Below are 26,270 nucleotides of genomic sequence, written 5' to 3' on the forward strand. Positions count from 1 at the left end.
CACACCGTTATGCTAACACATGTAACGAGAGTCTTGTCGTTGACCGCCCAATTTTTAGATCAAATGAAACATGAAACCTAGAAACCTTGCTGTATTTAAACGATTCTAGTGTGTAAAGACTGAACAATAAACAATTTCTTATATTAGTAGATCATTACCTTTTGAATCACTCTGTGTGTGCGTGCGTGCGTTACACACAATATATATTGTTTCCATTAGTTTTCTACGAAACCGTTCAGAACAGGGCATATGTTCATATTTTTTTTTAATTACCAATATTATCAGGGGTGATAATGGTAAGGCGCAATAAGTCCATTCGAGGCTGCGGTGGTGGCCTTCGAATTCCTTCACCAAAAAAAAAAAGTTTATATTCATGTAAGAAGAAATGGCTAGACCAATGGAGTCCATAAATTACGTGAATAACAATAATGTACATTTTTTGGCCTTATATTTGTTTGGATGATAATGTATTTTTTTTTTTTTTGGATCTTATGAGTAGGTTGGTTTTTGTTGTGGAACTACGTCTCTCTCCTCGCTATTTATGAGGGGTAACTTGGAAATTAACCTTCACATAAAATGCTAACCTCTTTGTTCTTCTTGCATTCCCATTGTTCTCGTTGTTTTCTTTGTAATCCTCGACGTATAAATCTATTTGGTTTCTTCTTTGTTGTACAGGGCTATATCAGGGTGTTGGAAATACGAAGTTGGGAATTGAAGGTGATCAGCAGCTACAGTGTATTGGGGAGACTAAGATTACACTAAAAGAGGCTTAAAGTTAGACGAGAAGTTGGGGATTGAAGATGATCAGCAGCTACAGTGTATTGGGGAGAATAAGATTACACTAAAAGAGGCTTAAAGTTAGACGAGAAGTTGGGGATTGAAGATGATCAGCAGCTACAGTGTATTGGGGAGACTAAGATTGCACTAAAAGAGGCTTAAAGTTAGATGAGAAGTTGGGGATTGAAGATGATCAGCAGCTACAGTGTATTGGGGAGAATAAGATTACACTAAAAGAGGCTTAAAGTTAGACGAGAAGTTGGGGATTGAAGATGATCAGCAGCTACAGTGTATTGGGGAGACTAAGATTGCACTAAAAGAGGCTTAAAGTTAGATGAGAAGTTGGGGATTGAAGATGATCAGCAGCTACAGTGTATTGGGGAGACTAAGATTACAATAAAAGAGGCTTAAAGTTAGATGAGAAGTTGGGGACTGTAGATGATCAGCAGCTACAGTGTATTGGGGAGACTAGGATTACACTAAAAGAGGCTTAAAGTTAGACGAGAAGTTGGGGACTGTAGATGATCAGCAGCTACAGTGTATTGGGGAGACTAAGATTGCACTAAAAGAGGCTTAAAGTTAGACGAGAAGTTGGGGATTGAAGATGATCAGCAGCTACAGTGTATTGGGGAGACTAAGATTACACTAAAAGAGGCTTAAAGTTAGACGAGAAGTTGGGGACTGTAGATGATCAGCAGCTACAGTGTATTGGGGAGACTAAGATTACACTAAAAGAGGCTTAAAGTTAGACGAGAAGTTGGGGATTGAAGATGATCAGCAGCTACAGTGTATTGGGGAGAATAAGATTACACTAAAAGAGGCTTAAAGTTAGACGAGAAGTTGGGGATTGAAGATGATCAGCAGCTACAGTGTATTGAGGAGACTAAGATTACAATAAAAGAGGCTTAAAGTTAGATGAGAAGTTGGGGATTGAAGATGATCAGCAGCTACAGTGTATTGGGGAGACTAAGATTACACTAAAAGAGGCTTAAAGCTAGACGAGAAGAAGAATTTTAAACTGAGCCATCTTAAGATCCATAAAATGACAATCTAACCTAAAATTTTCAAGATTGGCTGATCTGTGTGTTTGTCGCCAAATTCGTTTGCACTTTAATAGTTGCACTTAAATGAAGATTCAAGACTACACTGCCTCACAACCAACAACATTGACGTCATATGGCCCTAGAAGTTTCTCCAATAAAGTAACGCATTCAATAAACTGTAGACAGTTGACACATGGACGAGATGTAATGGACTTAATTGGAAAACATGTGCCGTCTTGCACAGTAACACGTTCTTACTTCTAATCATTGACTAACTGTCTGCACATTAAAGATTTTGTCATACATTGAACATTCTCATAAACGACAAGTCAAGAATTTGGTTACGAAATTGAATTAGACTAAACAAACTTCACTAAGATCATGAGCAAATATGTCACAAGATATTTTCATTTACTGGAACCAATGGTAACATTGACGTAAATACCTTTTCGTTCATAAGTTGATTTAAGGAAATGTAATTTATTTTACTTCCCCCTAAAGGGAGCTGCCTTTGCAAACAAAGAATACAAAGGAACAATAGCAAAGTATAAAAAGAAAAAGGGAAATATATTTAACACAGGTCAGTCAGGGGTTAAATCAATATAAGCTGTTAAGTTGTGTATATATGATTCGGCAGAATGTAAATTGAGTATTTTTTACAAATAGAGAAATACTCTTCATCACTGACTTGTCAGTATTGAAGTCTTTATAGAAGTTCACAAACTTATCGGTTATCGTTCCTCTTGCATCAACATCAATCCGATAACTTGAATTGAATTAAGTTGGTATTCTCAAGTGTAATAAGAAATAGCAGGTTTGTATAGGTATATATAGTTCTTTCCTTTAGAGTGGAAATCTTCAGACTGATTCTTGTAGGATTAGAATCTGATCGTGGGATCAAAATTGTGACCTTGTTGTCGGTATCTTGAATGCAAGCATATCGATCCCACAGGAACTGCCATTCGCTGATAAACCATAGACTTTTTCGTACACCGCGAAGCCGGGATCCCGTAGAGTAGAGTCTGTGCGGTAACTGACCTAATCTTGTGATGCCTGGTATTACGTAGAACTTCACCATGGTAGCAGGAACCAAGGACGTGGGGCAGGATTTCAATCTCGTCACGACAATGCCGACAACGGTTATTATCCATGGTTCTACCGGGTGTGGCACGTACAGCAGTAACACTGCCGATCATCTTTATGGCATCTCTCCATTCACTACAGGTTGGTCCCGTGCGATGACTTAGTAGTCTGTTTGACAGTGGATGATCTTCAGAAAGATAGCACCATTTTTTTAATTTAACATCTTTCTGCTTATTTATGATTTTCCTGGGGTCTAAGAAACCATCTTTCTGATTGAGTAGGTTTTCGTCAGCCGTTAAATGGAGCCTATTCAAGGAATTTCTGCCCTCTGCAGTGCGATCTCTCATACGAATTATGTAAGAATTATTTTCATGCCGCAATAAACGGAGGGAATATATTGCAATTTGTCTTTCTATTGAGATCTGAATAGTCCGAGTCCTTTAAATTTCTGATTACTGTAGACCATGTTATCAGGAAGATCTGCAGTAGTTGCAGCATTTCTTGAAGCGCGTATTTAATAATTTTATCAGCATCATTAAGAATTTGATATAAAGGGACAGTTTGGAAAGGATATGAAGAGTCCACTGCAAGAATGATGGATGTCATTTGAAATACATTTTGCAGCAGAAGCAATTGAAAGTTTGAAATGTTTAATGCACAAAGCTTAACTGTGATTTTCCGATCATTACTGGACAATGACTATCAGTGTTAATGCCATATAACTCTCTATGTACATTATATATGTCTTAAGCTATGCAGTGACAGTCTTGGTTCATTTTCGACAAGAAAGTGACATCCATCATTCTTGCAGTGGACTCTTCATATATTAGTGTATGACAGACTGATGCATTCAAAACGCAGAATTCCTGGGCGCACTGTAACAAGGGTGAAGATTACAATAATTCCAAGTTGTGTTGTAAGTTTTGCATTGCCTTTTGGGGATTAGAACATATTTTGTTATCAAAGAGAGCCATGATGCTATCTCTACGTAGATTAATGCAACACTCGAGATGTTATTGTTAACAAGTTGCAAGCGTCTTTATTTGTACTATTGAAGGGTTCAGAGCCATAGCGGGCCAAGCGCCATTTCTTAAAAACGGAGAAAGCAAGGGTTAAAGTTAAGTAAATACCATAATTCAATGAAGATTGACATATCATTCAATTTTAATGTTCATACTTTATCTTATTTGCTATATGTTTTGATAAATTATGGTAATCACTTAATTTTAACTCTTGTTTTCTCTGTTTTTAATAAATGGCGCTTGGCCCACTATGGCTCTGAACCCTTCAATTATAAGGGTACTAACTGGCATTTTACCGATATTGAGATAAACATGTTTTATTATGTAATTTTGTGCATAGAATGTGATCCGCCATTTTGTTTTCCGGTTAGAGCACGTCTAATACCAGAAAATGCAATGTGATGTTCTGGCAGATCCCATCAACCAAAATATTTGAACGGTACTAACTGTAATGGTGCTGTTATAATGTTTGCCCTCTGCAGAATTATAAAATACAATATCAAACTTTAGCCAACAGGAACTCTGCATTACATCATGTAATCATCAGTTAAATAGAAGAAGAAAAGTATGCAAGCATATGTTAATTTTTAAAGCATTATTTTACTGTAAATAATATCAAAACAATACTTATTGTGGGAATAGAAATTCAGAAGTTCAAAGTGGATTCCACTTAATCACATTTTGAAGTTTCTGAGGTTAGTATTTGTATACACACTCATAAAATTTCTGTGTTTCTTTTAGGTAAGAAACGCACATTTTTTGTTGACATTAAGCAAACATTGCTTCTACCATTCTGCAGTAACTCTCAGGCCTTCTATCAGAGGAAGTTATAACTATATAATTACTGTATCCATGTTTGTTCAAATGATGATTCCTGCATGGTGATATGAAATAAAGAACAAGCTCAGCGTGGATCCTCTGAAGTAACATTGACACTCAAATTTCTCTATGAGCAAAGAAAAAAGTTCTCCCAATGAGAATTGGTCATGTGGAGCAATGGATGTTCTGATCAAAATAAAAGCTCCTTCATTGTGACATTTTCAACGTACTTTTTCATAAAAAATCGGACACAGATTTCTCGTCAGTGGACATACATGATGAACATGATGAAGATGACGATAAGAATGGCAATAGTAATACCTAATAATAACTACAAGAGAAATCTCATTAGAAAGTACAGAACAACCAAACACTACTAAGGGAAAAGAGCTTAAAATCTTATTTGTGCGAGATCGTGCGTATTTGCTTGGTTTCCGCACAAAACCAAACCGCGGAAAGTCTAAAATTCCACATTCAGTATTCCCAACCTAACACACATAACAATTTCCCTCTTCTTACCGCTTAAGGGGAATTGGACGTTATCGCATGCAAAGTAATGGTAAAAATAGCTTATCTTCAAGCAGTCATAAATGTAATACTATTTATCACAGCTATTTCATTTTTTTTAGTGATATATGTATACACATTAAACTTTAAAATGAAAAGAGAATGGTTAGTCTAGTGTAAATCTTACCCTTAAATTAATTTTTGAATTTAAACATATGTTTTATATAAATTCACTACATACCTGTGATTAGGTACACTCTATTCACTTATCATAGCACACATTGAATTAAAATTTTGGCCACTTACTGCTAACAGATACTAAAACATACCCTACTAAAATTATTAAAATATCTGTAATATTATTGGCATAGGGCTTATACTAATCTTCAATTTTTTTTAATTTATTGACGGTGATGATTACTATAAGCCCTATGCCCATAATATTACAGATATATGAATAATTTTAGTAGGGTATGTTTTAGTATCTATTAGCAGTAAGTGGTCAAATTTTCATTTCTATATCTGTTATAATAAGTGAATAGAGTGTACCTAATCGCAGACATGTAGTGAATTTATAAAAAAAATTGTGCTTAATTTAAAAAATTAATTTAAGGATACAGATTTACTCTAGTCACCATTCTTTTTCATTTTAAAGCTTAATATGTATACACACATAGCTAACGAAAATGAAAAACCACTGATAAATAGTAGACTATTATATTTATGACTGCTAGAAGATAGGCTATTCTTACCATTATTTTGCATGCGATAATGACCAACTCCCCTTAAGTGACATATTGATTTTACTGCTTTAGGCTTTTAACATATTATTTTTAGAGACGTTCAATATAGTAATAATTATAAACTGGAAACTTACCACTGCAATTTCACCTAAATTGTACTGTTAATTATTGTTTTAAATATTTGCACAAATTAAGTAAACTCTAAATCATTACATAACCTTACCGTTTGTTTTAAGTTCGCATTTATAGACTGGGGGAAAAAAAGACAGACGTATATCACGGCCTGCTGGAGTATAGTAAACACAGAAAACATTTTAAAGCAACAATGTTGAAGATAGATATTTTTGTTTTGCAAATTTGCCGTCATTGAACAGAAACCAAGATGGAGATTTCATTGCAACTAATTAGAAATTCCTCTTTCAGGCATGTAATAAACGATCTTCGCACAAAATAATGTACGATACACGAGCGGTATGTTCTCTTTCAATTCTCGGAAATTAAAAAAGCTCAAATACGTTTCGCTTTCTCAAACTTTTCCTCGAACATGAAAACTTCAACATACCGCTCTTGTAACGCATATTACTATCAACAGGACATCTTAATCACACGATGAATGTAGGCTATAAAGAAGCATGGGTAAATGACCGTCTCCGCAGGAAAATTCTTAAAGACTCGGGAATGCAAAAGTAAGTTACATCAGATCCAAACCCACACATCAGGAAACATGAAGTCAGAAACGGAGGCAGTCATAATTGCAGCACAAGACAAGCATTGAGAACACGAAACTATGACAAGTACACGTTCAGACGGCAGATGCCGATTGTGTCAAGCACGCTCCAAAAATTAACATGTTATTTCAACATGTCCCATTCCTGGGATGAATACATGCATACGACAAAATTATGTAAAATAATACCGACATTTGCGTATGTCACGCCTTCAACGTTCCTGACACAAATAAGAAATGGGATGAACATGTGAAAAGCCAGTTATCTCTCTGGGTTATCATGTGACACTGTTTGACCAGCAGATTTAAAGTGATGCTCAGAAAAGCTACTGACTTGCACATAGTTAGAATTAGAATTAGAAAAGCCCATTACCTCCTTAGCAGGCAAGGGCCTCCTACCATCGGTAGGGCAGCTCTACTTTTGCTCACGGGGTGAGCTAGTCTCTGTGGACCTTACTCAAAGTTGAGCCACTTCACTTCACTTCACTTCACTTCACTTCACTGTTTTGTGTTCTACTGTTACTTATTCTAAATCTAAAATTATGTCTTTTTCCACTTTTCTCTGTCTCTCGCAATACGCGTCCACTGCGGTCCTATCACGTCAACGAAGTCCTGTGCCCATCTCCTTCTTGGTCTTCCCCTTTCTCTTCTTCCCCTCCTTGGGTCCCAGACTGTAGTGGCGTATCCCCATCATTCTGTCGGCGGGTAGTCTGGCTACATGCCCTCCCCATTTCCATTTTAGTCTTCTCGCCGTCTTGCAGGCCATTTCGATACCGCTTTTTAATCTCAGTTCTTCATTTCTTACTTTGTCCTGTAGTTTAATCTCTAATATCTTTCTTTCCATTTTGCGTTGGCATACCTGTATCTTCTGTGCTTGTTTTTTAGTCAACGACCAGGTTTGGCTGCCATATGTTAGGGTCGGTATGATACAGGTCCGTAGGGGTTTCAGTCTTAATTGTATATTAATATCTTTGTCTAAGAGCAGGAATTTGAGTCCCCAGAATTTCTCCCATGCTACGTTAATTCTTCTTCGAATTTCTTTGTCCCTCTTTTCAGTTAGGCTGACTTCTTGTCCCAAATAAACATATTGTTTACAGTACTGAATGTGTGTGACGTCTATCATTATTGGTGTCTCTATGTTGTTTGTCATTGCTTTGGTCTTAGTAGGGTTCATCTGTAGCCCCACTTTCTCGCTTTCTTTGCTCAGATCTGCTAACATTTGCATATAGTAGCTATTCTTAATTTAGATATCAATTCCAGGTAGCTCAGTTGGTAGAGCAGCTGGCTACGGACTGGAAGATCCGGGGTTCGATCCCAGGTGGTGACAGGATTTTTTTCTCGTTGCCAAACTTTCAGAACGGCCCCGAGGTTCATTCAGCCTCCTATAAAATTGAGTACCGGGTCTTTCCCGGGGGTAAAAGGCGGTCAGAGCGTGGTGCCGACCACACCACCTCATTCTAGTGCCGAGGTCATGGAAAGCATGGGGCTCTACCTCCATGCCCCCCAAGCGCCTTCATGGCAAGTTACGGGGATACTTTATTATTATTATTATTATTATTATTATTATTATTATTATTATTATTATTATTATTCCCCGCTATGGCTCTATTGACTAGAGCTCTGCAGAATGCCGGATTTAGGCCTAGGCAACCTAGGCAATTTCCAGAGGGGGAGGGTGCATTTTTTTTCTCTTTTTTTTTCTTCCTTTTTTCATTTTCATTTTACAGTGAAATTTGTTTTTAAAACACTTGTTTGTAAATCTTTTCTTAAGTTTGTTCTTGAATACCTTGTGGAAGTCGGATATTGTTTTGTTAACGCATTGTCGTGGTCGCGGCGAGAGTAAAAGGAAAGTGTGCAGTTGCATTTATTATATTGCAATATCGGTTTCACGTTATTATACTATGAAAATGCTTAAATTTAATTGCTTGTATAAACAAGAATGTGTTGTTTAAAATCAAATTATTATTTATCGCTATGAATAGTAACCACAACTCTGTTACATTTCCAATGTACAGGGTGAACAATATTATTTATCACCAGAGATCGGAACTTTGGCAGAATGCCTTTTTAAATGTGTTAAATCTTTCTTCATTTTGAAAGTAAATCTGAACGAATTATACCTTTGTGATTCGAACGTCACAGTTTTATGTTGTCCTTTTCTGCCTTATTTAATATAAATGCCTAATTTACAAAATAAATGCTGTTTTGCCTTTATTTATTTATCTATTATTTATTAATTTATTATTCAAATTGCCTACAGGTATATTTTAATTTATTTCTATAACCCCTACAATGAAAGTGACTTCACCGAATGTATACTATTGTCTTTAAGTCAGTTCATATTTCTTTGCAACAATGAGTGGTGCCGTGCAAAAATGTGCGTTTTAATTATCGCTTGTGTTTATTTGACAAGGCAACAATGAGTGCGGATCTAACGTTATTTTTAACGGTTATTTTTCTTTCAGTTTTCATTGCGACGTTGTTGTAGCTAGCAGCAAGATGCCGAAATTCAGTGTTCCTTTACGCAGTAAATTATAGTCCCGTCGCTCTAATTTCCGGCAGCCAATCGCGTTAAAGGTCGGCTACATTTAAACGTTTGCGTCTTGTGATTCGCTGGTGAAGACGTTATTAATTTCTTAAGGCTCGATAAATACTTAATATAATCGCCCGCCATTTTGGCTCTTTCGTTGGCGTTCGCAGAAAGCACACGAAGACGTTATTTGCCGCTCATTTATTTGCTGAATTACAATGCGTTTGATTTATTACCATAGGAGCTACGACAAGATCATGTTTTACGGTGTGGCAAATAGATTCCTCGTATGGTAGCTCGGCAACGAAAAAACAAATATGGCGAACGATACTACCTACCTAGACTTTATAGAGCCTTCACTTCCTAAGACGTAAGCAAAGAGGAGGAGTCATGCCGGGAATAACAGCGTCGCGACTATAATTATCACTTGAGTTTATTTATCAAGACAACAATGAGTGCGGGTCTAACGTTATTTTTAACGCTTATTTTTCTTTCATTTTTTATTGCGACGTTGTTGTAGCTAGCAGCAAGATTCCGAAATTCAGTGTTCCTTTACGCAGTAAATTGCAAACTTACGTTAATACTTTTGGATCCGACGTATTTTGTACTGATGGTAAAGTACTTACATGCAAAATATGTGAGCAGTCAGCGAACTACGAAAAGAAATATTTCATATCGCAACATATCAGTACAATTGCGTATTTTTGCTATTTATAATGCCTTTTTGCCTGCCTATTTTAGCTATTTATGATGCCTTATCGCCAGCCTATTTTAATGATTCATAATACTTGTCTTAAACTTCCTGTTTATCACTTTCCAGCACGTGCACTATAAAGAGTGTTTCAAAAATACGGGGCATAATTTCAGGTATGTATTTCCCACATGTAGACAATCAAAATAGTTCATTACAACTTGTGTCCGGAAATGCTTCATTTCCGAGTTATGGCCTTCACAACATTGAAATTCACCGGAACGTTTTTCTTTCCGCAAGTCGTTGTCATTACAGAAGATGTTCAAAATGTCCACCTCCTGCTTGAATACAGACCTCACATCGATGTCTCATTGACCTGTGAACACGATCCCAAACTCCAGGAGTGTTGCGTATGGCCTCAGAACATGCCACAATTCGATTCCGAAGGGATTCCAAATCAGGCACCGGAGACGAATAAACCAATGATTTTAAATGGCCCCACAAGTAGAAATCGAGAGGGTTCAGATCAGGTGAGCGTGGAGGCCAAGCAATGGGGCCACCTCTACCTATCCATCGATCAGAAACCTTCGATCCAAGTACCGGCGAGCCGTACGACTGATGTGTGCAGGAGCGCCATCATGCAAGAAGTGAATGTGTTGACGATTGATCAGTGGAGTGTCTTCTAAAACATGAGGTATAGTGTTTTCCAGGAAGTTTGTGTACGCCTGCCCCATAAGTCTTTTACAAGTACATGGGGTCCAACTAATCGATCACCAATGATACCGGCCCACATGTTGAGGGAGAACCGCACCTGGTGATGAGATGGAACAGTTGCACGTGGGTTTTCATACGCCCATACATGCTGATTGTGGAAATTTGTTATGCCATCTCGTGTGAACTGTGCTTCATCTGTAAATAATACTAAGGCAGGAAAGTTCGGATTTACACCACACTGCTGCAAGAACCACTGACAGAACCTAACTCGTGCAGGGTAATCTGCTGGTGACAGGGCCTGTACACGTTGCAAATGATAAGGATACAATTGATACTCTTTCAACAGTCTCCAGACAGTCGTATGAGGGCATTGACTTGCAACGCTACCCTTCGTGTGCTGATAGAAGGAATCATGTTCACAGCCTCCAGAATCTCCTCCTGTACTTCTGGAGTTGTAGATCTTGGTCGTCCCCTTCCCAAACCAGGAGAGTTAAATTTTGCATACTCGCACAGACGGTAATGGAGACGTACAAATGTCTTCCGATCTGGACATTGTCGCTGTGAGTACCTCTCCTGGTACAAACGACGAGCCAGCGTAGCATTGCCGTCCGCCTTACCGTACATGAAGTGTATCTCTGCCAGCTCTTGATTTGAATACATGTCGCACAGTCTAACGCCTACACAACACTGAATGTAAAACCTTCGCCTCGGAATGAACTGTTAGAGTGCCCTCTTAATGTCTCCTTTGACGGCAACGACCTGCGGAAAGAAAAACGTTCCGGTGAATTTCAATGTTGTGAAGGCCATAACTCGGAAATAAAGCATTTCCGGACACATGTTGTAATGAACTATTTTGATTGTCTACATGTGGGAAATACATACCTGAAATGATGCCCCGTATTTTTGAAACACCCTGTATAATTTGATATGAAATGTTTATTCTGCAAAGAGTTCAAGTTTGTTTTTCAATTCAGTTTTATTCTTTACAGTTACTTTTGAAACACTCTGTATAATACAGGTATACAACTGAAGAACGGAGTAGCGTAGTGGTTAAGAGACTACGCTACAAAATTGAAGGTCACGAGTTCGATTTCCGAAAATATCCGTGGAATATTTGCACATGATCTAATCCTTCCAGCTGTTCCATGGTCCTGGGATCGATTCAGCTTCGAACAGAAATGAGTAGGGAGATAGGAGGCAAGCACGTAGGACTGATATCCCTACTACTGCTAATGCTGATTGTAAATGTGGGAACCTGAATCTCTGGCTACATTATGAACTTCTATGACCTGTAATAAGTATAACATCTAACCACCCCATACAACACAAACATGCTGCATTCAGGACAATGGTACACAGATTACTCAACATACCCACTACATGCCAACAACATTACAAAGAAGAAGTGAACACAATCAAATACATAGCACAAGAAAACGCTTACAATCCAAACATAATAGACAACATCATAAGAAAGACAAAACAAAAACTTAACAAACACGCAAAAAACAACACAAGAACACAATAAATACATCACACTAACATATGACAACAAAAGCACACATAAGATCGCATCTTCATTCAGAAAGCAGAAATACAACATAGCATACAGAACAGAAAACACACTACAAAGACATCTCAACACACAAAAAACACAAACAAATAAATACGACCACACAGGTGTATACAAACTCACATGTAATAGTTGCGATAAGTTCTACATTGGACAGACAGGCAGATCATTCCAAACACGCTACAAAGAACACATTAAAGCAATAACCAGAGGACACAATACATCTACATACGCCGATCACGTAACCAATGCTAACCATTTACCATACTGTGCTCCAACCACGAGAAAGTCTCTGCCGGATGAGACGAAGGGGGATAATGCTGTGAATGAATATTGATGTCATAAAATGTCATAAGGTCACACACGTGGGTACTCTTATCTCTATTGGCTAGCTCTCACAGCACAAACCATAACATTGATACAGACATATTGATACTACACTAGTTACAAAATTAGATCACAGTTAACCTCCTGGTCTTTTAATCTCTTCATACAGGAAATAACATATGCAGGAGAGCGCATGATTTTTAAACTGGCGTTATAACGGTAATATTATTTATCTACTTCGTTCCAATAGATGAGGCAATAGTAAGCACATTCCTTTCACGGTTGATCTCCTGGTTGGAGAACAGTACATACAATAACATAAATGCGGACATGGAAATCCTACACATACAACCCAAGAACCAAAAACTCAACACACTAGAACAATACGAAATATGCAAACACACCCCGATCAAATTCTCAACACACAGATCAATTTCAGTACACACACACTATTTGACTCCACTTTTCAACACCTTTCAACAATCAATCGCACCCACATAACAGGCAGAGAAGTTCGAGATGACACCGAGATCTAGTAGGCTCTGAGGATGGTGTGATGAAGCACCGAAACAGCTGTAAGCCGCACAGACTTACATAATTAACACGAGTAAGTCCGCTAGTTACTCAATTACTTATATTCAAGTGTTAAAAGTAGTGTACGCAAGATTCAAAATGGATTATTATAACTTTTCCTTCAGTCTAGAACTAATATTATTGCTGCTATTTATTTAATGAATGTCAATTTTTTGTTTCCACTTATAATATGAAACTGTGAAGGAAAATAAAACCATCATCAGGCCCACTCGAAGACATCTATAACATTTGCGTGTGTACACGAAAGAAGACAAATTGCAACCTTTGACATTAGTCACGCGCACGGACAATGGACTGGCAGGTAGCCTGCTTCGACAGGCGTCCTTTGTGAGCTGCGTGTTCGACTTGGACGGACTGCCTACGCGCTGTGATAGTCTTTTCTTTTCTTTGTGCCCGCATATTCTTATCATTATTCCATAATGATGATCATCAGTGATGAAAGCATAATCATTATACCGTCATCAATAGCCATAATCACACGTCATCATACATGAGACATCTGGCCTATCCTATCGCACTCCTGTTAGGTTGTAATCTGGTCTTGTAATGATTATATATACAGTATATACAGTAGAATCCCGATTATTGGTCACTCTATTAAGGGAACCAGGAAGTGATTAGGGGTCAAAAATCCGATTTTTTATTTTGTGTTTTAAAAAAAGTGAAAAAACTTACTCTTTAAAACAATATAAATATTGTGCGGATATTTCTGCAGATAAGCCTTTTAAATGACCTCTTTAAATTTGGCGATGCATGTAATCCATACATCTTTCTTTTCTAATGCAGTTTTCCATAAGTTAAAATTTTTTCTACTTAAGTGCATTTTTCTCTGAAACTACTGAATAAATTTACATGAAATTTTTACAGATTTTTTATGCATCCTGCGTTCTACATATTAGACCTACGGGTTTAAGAATATCACACATATAACACGAGAAAAAAATATATATGCGTTGAAAAACTTGCAAAAAATGTTAAACAAATTTCAATATTTTTTCTGTTTCACTAGGGGTGAAATATTTAACTAAATTTTGCTTTAGAATTTACAATATACATTACTAGATAACTTAAAAAAAATACAAGTTATATGAGTGAAGATTGTAGTAAGTAATGTGCACCTGAAGAATGAGGTACATTTAGCAAAGTGGGAAAACAGGTTATCAGTTAGAGGCTTTCTTTTGCACTTGGATATGAAACTAATTAGTTGTCTTTTATACCACTGAATTCAGAATGATTGATTGTATAAGCCTGCAAATTTTTATTCCATCTTGAGCACTAAAAGCCTAGAAATATTGTACTAAACTTTTGTACTGAAAGTTTTTAATCGCACAGGGATTACAACTCAGTGCCCTTAACCGACTGGTGGATTATCCGTCTTTTGTTTTTTCTTTTCTGCAGAAATATATTAAGAACTGCGTATTGTATTAGCACGTTAGTTTTTTCTAGAGAGTGTTATAACAAGCCTTTCCCTTACACAGTATAGTGTACTGTTCGAATTGTCATACTGTAAAACTTCTACATAAAATGTCTTCTTTTGTGCCAAATTTCTTTAAAAAAAAAGTGAAATAATTGAATAATTTGGGGAAAGAGAAACTGTGGCTCATATTGCGTCACAATACGAGATTGGTGTGTATAAAGTATATAAATCTACAAGACGAGACCTCTACTATTCCTACCTTTTCACAGGCAGCCATTACAAGTAGTTTCCTTTGTCCTTAATAGACTTCGTGGAATTGCCACGAGAATCGCAAGGTTTACTACGCACGCGGTATAGACTGTATGAGAAGGGGACATGCAAAGGATGGAGTATGCCTCTAAAATGTAAACACTGAGCAGTATACTGCGGTTACAATAAAACCTGTATCCTGCACTCAAGAAATATAATGAATGATCATTGAAATAGGAAATGTCTAAACATGTAAATACACAATTATTTTATAGTGAGATATATTAACTCTTAAAATTTAATGTAAGATACTCACATCATCCTTGAATATGTGCATTGCAGTGAAGAATTACGTACATTTTGAGCGACTGCAAAGTAACCTCCTCCGATGGTCACTTAAAAAGTTTTTATTTTGGGAAAATGTACGTTCAACATCACACGATGTAATACGTACATATTTGAAGAACTGAAAGTCACTACGTTTTAGTACACAAACTTCAGATGTCTTGTCGTGACCTGATGGTACATCATTTATAGTAAGAAGTTGTGAATAGGCAGAATTTTTTAGCAATAACGTTTCTCAACTTACATTTCACTTTTTATGAAATTAGTGAATTGTTATTTTGGATAACGGTTTGTGATACTTTATCCACTATATTAAGGACTTCGGAGAGTTGTAGTTTAGACGATTCTAACAAGATGACGCTTTTGGACACGATTTTAAAATTAGAATCAATGAACAGAATATCTTCCAACAGCTCTTCAGAAAGCAATGATTTTACAGCTGCAACAGCGAACTGTCTGTGCTATCCAATGCATCAATTACCTCCATTATTTTGCCGTAATGTTCTGCATAATAATTAACAGCATCCAACCACGTTCCCCAACGGGCCAAGACTGGCTGCGGGGGTAAGGGTATTCCAGGAGCAATTATTTGGAACAGCAACACTCTCACTGTAGTATGTTTGATTGAATTCTTGTCTGCACTGAACAAATGTTACGCTTTGACTATTCCAAGCACAGTAATGCAAAAACAAGTGCTTACATAGGTATACATTAGATGTAGCTGCTCTATCTATTTGGATCGGTCACAACTCTTAACATGAACTGCTTATACCACGAGACCGGGCGGTCGCTCACCTCCTCTATACTACCGTACATCGGTAACCTGATTGCATGCTGCATGTGGCAATTCAACGAAGTCTAGTCCTTAAAAACCCGTCGTTGACAATCGGATTTAAATTAGTGAACTTCTGATCCACTACCTAGCGTGTTAAATACTTGACTATGGAAGAAATTACGAAAGTGTAAATATTATTTACTAAATTTATGAAAACCTTTCACGGTACGGATTATCAGATTTTTTTCGATTAACCGTTCAGCCCACCCCTTCATTACCACGGATAATAGAGGTTCTACTGTACTTACTGTACTTACTGGCTTTTAAGGAACCCGGAGGTTCGTTGCAGCCCTTATATAAGCCCGCCATAGGTCCCTATCCTGAGCAAGATTAATCCAGTCTCTATCATATCCCATCTCCCTCAAATCCATTTTAATATTATAAAGGTTCTACTGTACATTTCAAAATATAATTTGAACTCAGAGCTAGTTGATTCATTTCCTAGCAGGTCTTCATTGTCTTCAGCTTTAAAATTTTATTTTTAATGTAGTTATAGGCCTATATATTTTATCAAAAAACACTTGTATGTGGTCAAAAAGTTTCCTACAGTGGCTACAGTTTTTTCCAATTTTATGAATTGTTTGTTGTATGACGATCTGTTGCTTTCAATTATAGAGCTAATTTTAAACGCTATGAGGATATTAAATCATTGAACATGGCTGTCGTCATGACCTGCCTCGCATATGGGTTGCATGCGTGTTAGTTATCTGTAAGATGGGCGTGTTCGCAGGCAACGTGCGGCGTTGAGCGATCTCGTTACTCCGCCATCAGCTCGGGACGGACACACTGCAGTCGTCCGCTTCATAAATTTATTATCACCGGCTTTGCACAGCTACGTATTTTACAATATAAGTAGACATTGTATTCCTGTAACTGTATTTCCTTCACTCGATGTAGGCCTAAGTCCATAACTTACAGGACTAACTACTTCTTCTTTTTCTTCTTCTTCTAAGATTATCCTGTTATCTGTGGCATAGGCGCCCCGGAGGTCAAGAATCCGGTATAAACATTTTATGGGTGCTCTACACCCACTGGATTTTTGAGTTGAAATTAATTTCGATTTAGATTTTCACTTTTCTTGTTTATTTAATGACGCTGTATCAACTACTCGGTTATTTAGCTTCGATGGAATTGGTGATAGCGAGGTGGTATTTGGCGAGATGAGGTCGAGGATTCGCCATAGATTACCTGACATTGGCCTTACGATTGGGGAAAACCTAGAAAAAAATCCAACCAGTTAATCAGCCCAAGCGAAAATATGACCCATGCCCGAGCGCAACCCTGGATCTGCAAGCAAACGCGCTACCGCCTGAGTACACCGGTAGTTGACTAACTTTCGTGCCACAATGAGGTGAACAAATATTGTTCATGGATCAAGTAATGTAGGCTTTACAAAATAATATAATCAATATAATTTACACGACGCAATTTTCAAAATTTGCGTTAGCTATCGCTTTAGGGGAGATTAACTACCCCACCGCCATCGCGCCAACGTTAAATCTGTTTATTTAATGACCCATTATCTATGGAACTACTGAAGACATTGTACAGGAGAAAGATACAAGGTTTCTAAGAAAGCTGAAATATAATTTGTAAAAAATATTTGAATTTTTTAAGTAATGTCGATCTTATAATTATTTTTTTATGCAAATTCCCAATTTTTCAAGAACTATGAATGAAGGGTTCAGAGCCATAGTGGGCCAAGCGCCAGTTATTAAAAAACGGAGAAAGCAAGTGTTAAAGTTAAGTGAATACCCTAGTTTAATGAAGATTGACATATAATTTAGTTTGAATGTATATACTTTATACTATTTGCTATGTTTCCATTGAATTATGGTGATAACTTCATTTTAACCCTTGTTTTCTACGGTTTTAGTAAATGGCGCTTAGCCCACTATGGTTCTGAACCCTTCAAATGATAGAAGAATTACATTTCTAACACATGTTAACAACAATACAATAATGAAATGGACGCAAATCAAGAGATGTCAGCCTATTTCTATTAATTTTATCAGAAAAAAATATTTTACATAAAATATAAGAAAATTAAATCAGCATTATTAAAAAAATTATATATTTTTTACAACTTGTATTTAGTTTATAAATAAATCCGTATACTTAGAAGTCTTGTATCTTCATCCAGTAAAAATTTCATTAAGATATCTTCAACGGTTCATGAGATAATGGATCATTAAATAAGCAAATTTAATATTGGTGCTATAGTATAGATAATCTTCCATTCACCGCAGTGAAACGTAGCATTCATTAGTATTTTCAGTTGAAGTAGAATCAACTTGAATTATTATCCTATTACTATCTTACAGATTGCTCTAGAAACTAAACCACAACTTTCAACTCTTTCTGTTGCGGACCAAAGAGCAATAAAGGCGTTTGTTACAGAAGGGGATTTTTCTTGGCAAAGCTATTAAACGATTTACAGTGAACTAAAGAGCTTAGGTTATGTATCATGGCGTGTTCTGTTGTTGAAAAACGAGTCAATGTTGCAGCTACTATATATATCCAGTAGCACGCTAAAGGTCATGCAGGTGACAAAAATACACTTTTATTGACAGATATCAGTGCCAAAGCGTGAGCACCCATTGAATAAATTAAAAGTCGGCACATTTGAGCTTTGGTGTCTTTTCATTAAATGACGTATTGTCAACGGGTGCGTACAAATTGAGCACAATATACCTGAACAACCCTTATTTCTTATACGAGTAGAGTACAAACAATATGAAATCTTTCATTCGCGTTTAGCACAAACAATTTGACACATTTTCCTTCCACATTCTGTAAGACTTAGGACTGACAGCATTGATTGTGCTGGTATGGTTATAAATGTTGTTCAAAATTATTTTGGTGGTAGCTGTGGTTAAAAATGTTGGTTAAAATTAAAATCTTGCAAATGTTTTAATTAAAAAGTTTTGCAGTGATAGACTGCTTGTTTTACAAAATGTAAACCAATCAAGAAATTACTCCTGTCTTATATTTTAGTAATGCATCTGTCAAAATAGGCTATATAGTTTTTTATGTTTCGTCGAGTAGTTTCCTTTTGGCGATTGCAGCTTTTTATGTTTGACTAAAGACACAATTTAATTGAAACAGTGTTCTCCTTGGCTCTTTGTATCATTCGAGTGTTGCGTATAGGGATAGTACCAAGTAAGTTCGACAAACTGCTATCACAACGTGCAAGCACGTCCGCACTCTAGGCCTGTGGAATGGAGGAATGTAGACACCATGTATTTGTGCTCTTCTCGTAGAATAGTTTCTACTGTTGTTTGTACTCAATTAGTATGACATAGATGCAAGCGCAGATAGTGATTTCTGACCATTGCATTGTGCTCAACACGTAGGCTATCTACTCACGTCAACTGGGGTAACATTGGCTCAATTCTTTTACTATTCTAAAAGTAAACTTTTGTAATTGATGTGTTTTTAATTTATTTTAATGAAACATTTTAGAAGAAGTTCTGTATGAAGTAATTAATAATGTCTCTTAAACATGTTGTTATATATTATCTGAGTTCATATTTTTTTTTTTTTAATATTGGGCCAATGTTACCTTGACACGCGGAAACTTTTTCCTAACTTTCCAACTTGCATAGTACATTATATTTTCCTCTTGGACTACTGTAACTCCAAAATGAGTGCAGGTTTACCCAACTGATATGATAAACTGCACTGAAATTATATTCACATGACAATATAATTAAAAACAGTGCATATTTTAATAGCAAAACACGCAAATTGAAGGTCATACTGAAAATTATGTATTTTATATTGTATTATATTAATTGATAATCTCTTCATCAAAAGTTGCAGGATTCTTTTTAATACTGCTCCACAATCTGTTGGCAGAGTGCTGCTTATAACGACTGCAGAACCTAGTTCAAATCCCCGCGACGATGGAGCTGTATTTGTGGTGGATGAAGCGAAGGTTGTGAGGGTTTTCCTGGACTTCTCCCATTTTTCTCTCTTTATTCCATTACGGCTCCTCACAATTCCGCTTTCATTATCTCTTTTTCGAAAAACAGGGCACCTATTGCGTTCATTCGACATCGTATCAGCCGTTCACCGTGACAGGTATTCCTCAAATCAGTGGATTTCCAAGGCATGGCAGACTGGCACCAACGATATAGTATTCAGACTTTGATGGCTGGAGATGAATGCGTTGTGCGGCGAAGAGTGGAGCCGTCTTAAGGTGCGTACACACTTAGCGAACGAACAACGAACGAATGATGAAGCAAAACTTCGTTGTTCGTTCGCTGTTTGAAGTGACGTACAAATCATCAGCAAATTGTCAGAAAACATTCACGTTCGCTGATTGTCCGCTATAAAGGCAGACGAAAATATAATTATAGCAAGTGCAGGCCTGTTTCATAAACACAGTAATAATATTAAGTAATAGTATTACAGTCATGAAAACAATTTTATTAACCGACTAAATTCTGTTTCATAAACGTTTTGCACGAGTCATAAATTACGTACAGTAGCCAGATGATTTGAGGTTAAGGCTGACAAACATAACCAAGTTGGTCTGCACTCTACAGCTATTTATATTATTCTCTCTGTTAACAGTTGTTGAATGAAATAAGTTTTGAAGTACTATCTTTAATAGCAACAACAGAGTAAATCGTAATATGTGTGAAGGTTTGGGAGACAATTTATTTCGGATAAGATTTTAAATCACTGCAACTCGAAGTTATTGTTTCTGTTATTTGATTCAGTTGATTTACGAGTAAAAGAAACAATATGATAAATCTAAAATATTATGAACAGATATTTATCATTCCTAATTGTTCACGTCTCTGCTGTTGTAAAGTTTGCAATTCCAAAAACAGTGTATCAGTGACAGAAGCGTGTGTGTGCGCGCGCGTGTGTGTGTAAAACTTGCACCTCGTTATCTAAAGAAGTACCATATGAAAATGTTAAGCAGTGAAAACTTTTGATGACAATATTGTAGCAGCCTTAAGGACAGTGTTAACGACGGCAGGGTTAGTGGACCCTGCAAAGCGTCTTATGTAAGATATTTCAAGTTCCGTTATAATTCGGAATACTGCGCAAGTACTTTTATAAAAAGGCTTAAAAATTATTGGTGCAAGCGTAAATAAATACACATAAAAATTAATCTTTTACCAAAAATAAGTAATGCAATAACGACATAAGTACTTACGCGGTGAAGTCGTTCCTAGAAAATATCGTGTTTGAGTTTGAAGGTGTGGATATTGTAGAAGATTAGTGTTATGACGAAATTAATAAAAATACTGAAATTATCTTAATGGGTTTTTATTGCTGATTATGTTGAAGTAGTATTTTCAAGAAGTTACCTGACTATACAAAATGCAAATATGTTCTAATTAGAGATTGTGATGTGGAATTGCAGATACGGTACCTATAAACCTCGTAAGTTAATTTTAGTTTATGCCCTCAATAGGGGTGGTTTAAAGTAGTCCATATATTTTGTAATAGATCTACTTGTTATATGTCTGCAAAAGATTTTGGTTCACCAAGATCTTCACAATGCTAATTAGTGAAGAGTATATAGATTCAGGTTGTCACAAGTATACATTGAAAAAACATTTCAATAGGTACAGACAATATTCACATTACTGTATTTTGTGATGTAAATGTCCCATAGGCATATATTTCTGAACAATTATTATAGTTTTAAAAATGACGAGAAAGGAGGGAAAAAACATTAAGTTCAATCATTCAAATAACATAAAATAATGTAAAATATACAGTAATTACTTTCTAACAGTTCTATACTGTAATTGAATTTAATTTAGGTTTCACCCTTTCCAATTGTTTCTCTTTTACAATCAGATAAGATAGTTTCCAATTTCAGCCTGGTCCACCTATATTGGCGCCTATGACAGTTTGTAAGTATTTGTAAGTATGAAGAGGGACTTTGTTAGTAATTCATTTTGTCTCTGATGCTTTTTAAAATGGGGAAAAGACATGACAATAACTTGAAGAAACAGAGTTTTTTGCGAAAAGTTCTCGAATTGAAAGGTCACCTATTTCATTATATTCGTAACTTTCTTGCATATGGTTGTAGGATATTCGTTGTCTAAAATTTCATGGACGTTGTACAAACACTCCCTCTTCATCACTATTTGAGTCAGAATTATCCATTTCAAATGTTTTCGTGGTTTTATCTTCAAAATCTAACCCTACATTGGCATTTACTTTTTACAAATTATTAAACTAAGCTTATTACTTAAAATACAGTCATGGAACTAACGTTAATATTATTAATAAATTTAATTATCTTTGCAGCTTTATGGAACACTTTAGTAATATTATTATTTATTTTAGGAATAATATGAGCGCTTACAGTAATAAATAATATTATTAACTATTACTTTTATGAAACAGAACAGTAATAATATTACTTAATGTCATTACCTTTTTAGTAATGGTATTAAATTATTACTTTTATGAAATAGGCCCCAGGGGAAAGTTTCAGTACACGGATACCTCACTGACAATAATTATCTTAAAATACTAAAAAGAGAGATTTGTCTGTGTTTGTCGTATGCGCATCATGCTTATGAAAATACACTTTTCAGTGCCAATAATTTATTTTGTGTGCACAAGGTTGGAACTTTGTTTTTTCTGGGCATGAATTTGTCCAAAACATATGTTTACTAGTGGCTTGTGCAGCAAATGCTGCTGCAAACTAAGTACGTTAGACGTTCAAATAAACATTTTTCAGATTTATTTTCAATGAAGAATACTTGTCTTTTTAATAGTTATTTGCTTCCATAATAATGAAACATACTCCCTCTGAATGGATTTTTTTTTAGGCCAAATACTTTCTCTTGAACCTATCCAACTTCAGTTTTTGAGTTTCAATGCGAAAACGTAAGTATCAATGTCAGGACGATAGCAGTAGCTATTTCAGGTCATTCTGGATTGTAGGCAAAAGTTTAAAAAATGTCAGGTTTGCTAAGCTTTCGAACAATAGCATTTTCGTATAGCTGCTGCATGTAGAACTTGAAATGTAGAGCGTAAAATCATTTTATCCTACTAAGAGATCTTGCTGAAATGATCTGGAGACTACAAAATTTTCTAGGCCTCTTATTTTATCAGTAAGTAATACCTTTTGGTCTTTCCTTAGGAACTGTAATTTTTGCGCTCTCTCGAGCCAATACTGAAGACAATGACACATATCAATATCTACACTACACCGCCATTAAGTATATGAAAAAGACCCAACCCCAATGGGTTAATAAGTATAAAAATATTTGATTTTTAATAACAATATTATTATCTTACTTAAGTTCTGTAGTTATATACAGCAGCCACTCAGTAAATTATAGAAATGAAGATCTAAATTAAGATATTCTCTACATTTACTTACTTAACCTCAAAACGTTTCACTTTCATGTCATCAATATAGCATCACTATTATGTACAATTAATGAAAAATAGATGCATCATGATATTAACTATAATAATATTTAATTTCTAATGATAATAATGTCATCAAACCACCTCAAGTTTCGTAGATTTGAATATCCAATACACAGTTGTACACAGAAAATTATTATACACTGCAGAATCAGTTTTTAATAACAAATTGAATTGAGCTCTAAATATGTCGGCAATCCTGCAGGTCATGGCCTTCGTGTAATAGCCTATTGTTTATTGTAGTGTGTGTTTTGTTCTGAAATTCAATCAAGTCGGCCGTGATTCGATAAAATTAGTTCTCAAAACTGACAACAGATGGATTTTGGAAAATAGGAAAATTATGTAGGAAAATTGACATTTCACTGAAAACTACTACTTTTCCGAAAAACTTTGGGTTCCAAGCTTCAAAATGAGGGGCCATTTATTAAAATCCGTTCAGCCGTTTTCCCGTAATTTCCATTACCAGCTCAAATTATATATATGTTTATACGCGAACCAAGTTGACTCGTACACTTCATCACTCCCCATTCCAGATCTTTTTGTGGACTTCTGTCTTTCCCTCCGGAATGATGTCAGTAGGGACTCAATTTCAATTTTCTTTTTGATTTCTGCTCCCTACAATAAACAAAAAACATATATCCACTGAAAATAAATAAACAAAAATAATTTTCACGTGTTTGACTCGCCTATCTTGCAGCTGAACATCTTTCCAATAGGTTCCCAAACATCATGTTTTCTTACTTTCTTGTGGTAAGTAGGATACTTCGGATTCCATGAAGTTTCCTGCTCCCTATATGCATTAATAAGATTTATAACAGCGTCTTCAGTCCACTCCAGTTTCGACATCCTGTTAGTGAAATTGAACTAAGCGCTGCGTTCTGCTACGAACTACAAGCTAGTGGCAAATCCCGTCCACAACGAATACCAACTTCCTTTGATGTACCGACAAGCGACGGATCACTTCCGAAGGCAAACCAAACGATCGGTTTGCCTTTGTTGCGACGTACACACAAACCGATTTCAATCAACGAATGCAATCGTTTGTCGTTCGTTCGTTGTTCGTTCGCTAAGTGTGTACGCACCTTTAGTCGAACACAAAATCGACTCGCAACTAATTTCGTGCACGAAAGGTCTACTTGGGTTGCACTGAATAGGAATGACTCTTTCTCGCCCGGTAGATGCCAATGTCAATGTTTGTGCATCTCCTGAATCGCCCGAAGAGCTGTCTTTTCGCATACAAATCACAAACAAGCGCTCGAAGCTATATTTACATTCTTTGAGGGATTTGTCAGCAGTACAGATTCCAGCTCACAGAATAACGCGCGAAGATATTATCTGAGTTGGCAGGATAATTAGTAGCAGATGGTAATTTTATTTACTGCAAAACCACACTGTTAGCAGCGGCTTGTGAAGGTACTGCTTCGGAGATTGCATCTATTAAATTGTTTGTAAGCATTTTTAGAACTTAAATGTGTATGACATTACATACTCAAAGAACGCTTTCACCAAATTGTATAACTAGGTAATGAATTTCTAGTTCCGTACCTATTTTGTTTGCTACGTTCTGGACGTATGTTATTCAGATATCTCTACGTTTAATGTAGGCTACACAGGATCCCCGTATTAAAATTCTATATTTTTTATTTTATTTCTTTAAATGTTTTTTTAATTTAATGTCATCAGCGATTTACAGCCATAGACAACATCAGATATATATATATATATATATATATATATATATATATATATATATATATATATAATACATGGCTACTACAATATGAATAAATGTAAAAGTAAAATCAAAAATAAATATGCCATCACCAGATAATCACAAAAACAGATTAAAAGTTTTAAAAGAAATAATATAAAATTAGGTTAAAATGTACAGATTTGTCAATTACATGAGGTTAAAACAAATAATATCTAAAACGTAATATTGCTAAAATCATTGACACTGTAGAGTGGATTTGCCATCAATGTCCTCACCATCCTTCTGAAAGTAAAATATGACATGTTTTTCTTATATGCAATGGTAAGGAGTTATAAAGTTTATAAGATATGAAAATAAAACTAGTGCTTGTAGTACTATATTTGTACTTGATGATATATATGTCAAGTCTGGAACGGGTAGAATAATATTATGAATGGATGAATAAGTAGGAAGATTATGCACATTACGCTTAACATAAAGAAGGCAATCGAGAACAAACATTGACGGCAACGCAAGTATTCCTAGTTGAACAAAAAGTGGTTTACAATGAGTTCTAGAAGAGACACCACAAATAATTCTCACTGCTCTCTTTTGAAGACTAAACAACTTAGAAATCGAAGTACGGTTACCCCACAAAAGCATCCCGTAACTTAAGTGACTGTACATATGGGCATAATAAACTGTAAGTAAAGAATTATAATATGTTTGTCTGAGGATTCGTAACATGAAAATTCCTTTATTAATTTTATTAACAAGATATTCTATGTGTGTACTCCAGCCCAGACCGGCTCCGAGGTGAATGCCTAGGAATTGAACTGAAGAAAAGTCAGTAATATTTCTGTTAAAAGAAAATTTAATATCTACAGTCTTATTTGAGTTGATGCTAAGTTTATTGGCATCACATCAGTCTTTTATCCTGAGCGATGTGTTGTCAATCTGCCTTTTCATCAAAACATCATTATCCTGAGAAATTCCAAGTGCCTAAGTACCTAAAACGCCTAAATGAACCATAAACTCCTATAAATTCCTAAAATCTATGTTTGTGCCTGAAAAGCGCCTTTGTAGTATTTTGAGTATATTTAAAATAAAAATACAAGTACTAAAAATGCAAATATGTAAAAAAAAAAAAACTACAAAA

At 35.9% G+C, this 26,270-nt stretch overlaps 1 protein-coding gene across 9 annotated transcripts in view; it reads right to left on the reverse strand.

The window, feature by feature from the left end:
* LOC138709419 (lactosylceramide 4-alpha-galactosyltransferase-like) overlaps nt 1-26,270 on the reverse strand; it is a 227,267-nt gene that overhangs the window by 30,268 nt on the left and 170,729 nt on the right. The gene's annotated exons all lie outside the window — the stretch shown is intronic.

Source organism: Periplaneta americana, chromosome 11, assembly GCF_040183065.1.
Source record: "Periplaneta americana isolate PAMFEO1 chromosome 11, P.americana_PAMFEO1_priV1, whole genome shotgun sequence".
NCBI lineage: Eukaryota > Metazoa > Arthropoda > Insecta > Blattodea > Blattidae > Periplaneta > Periplaneta americana.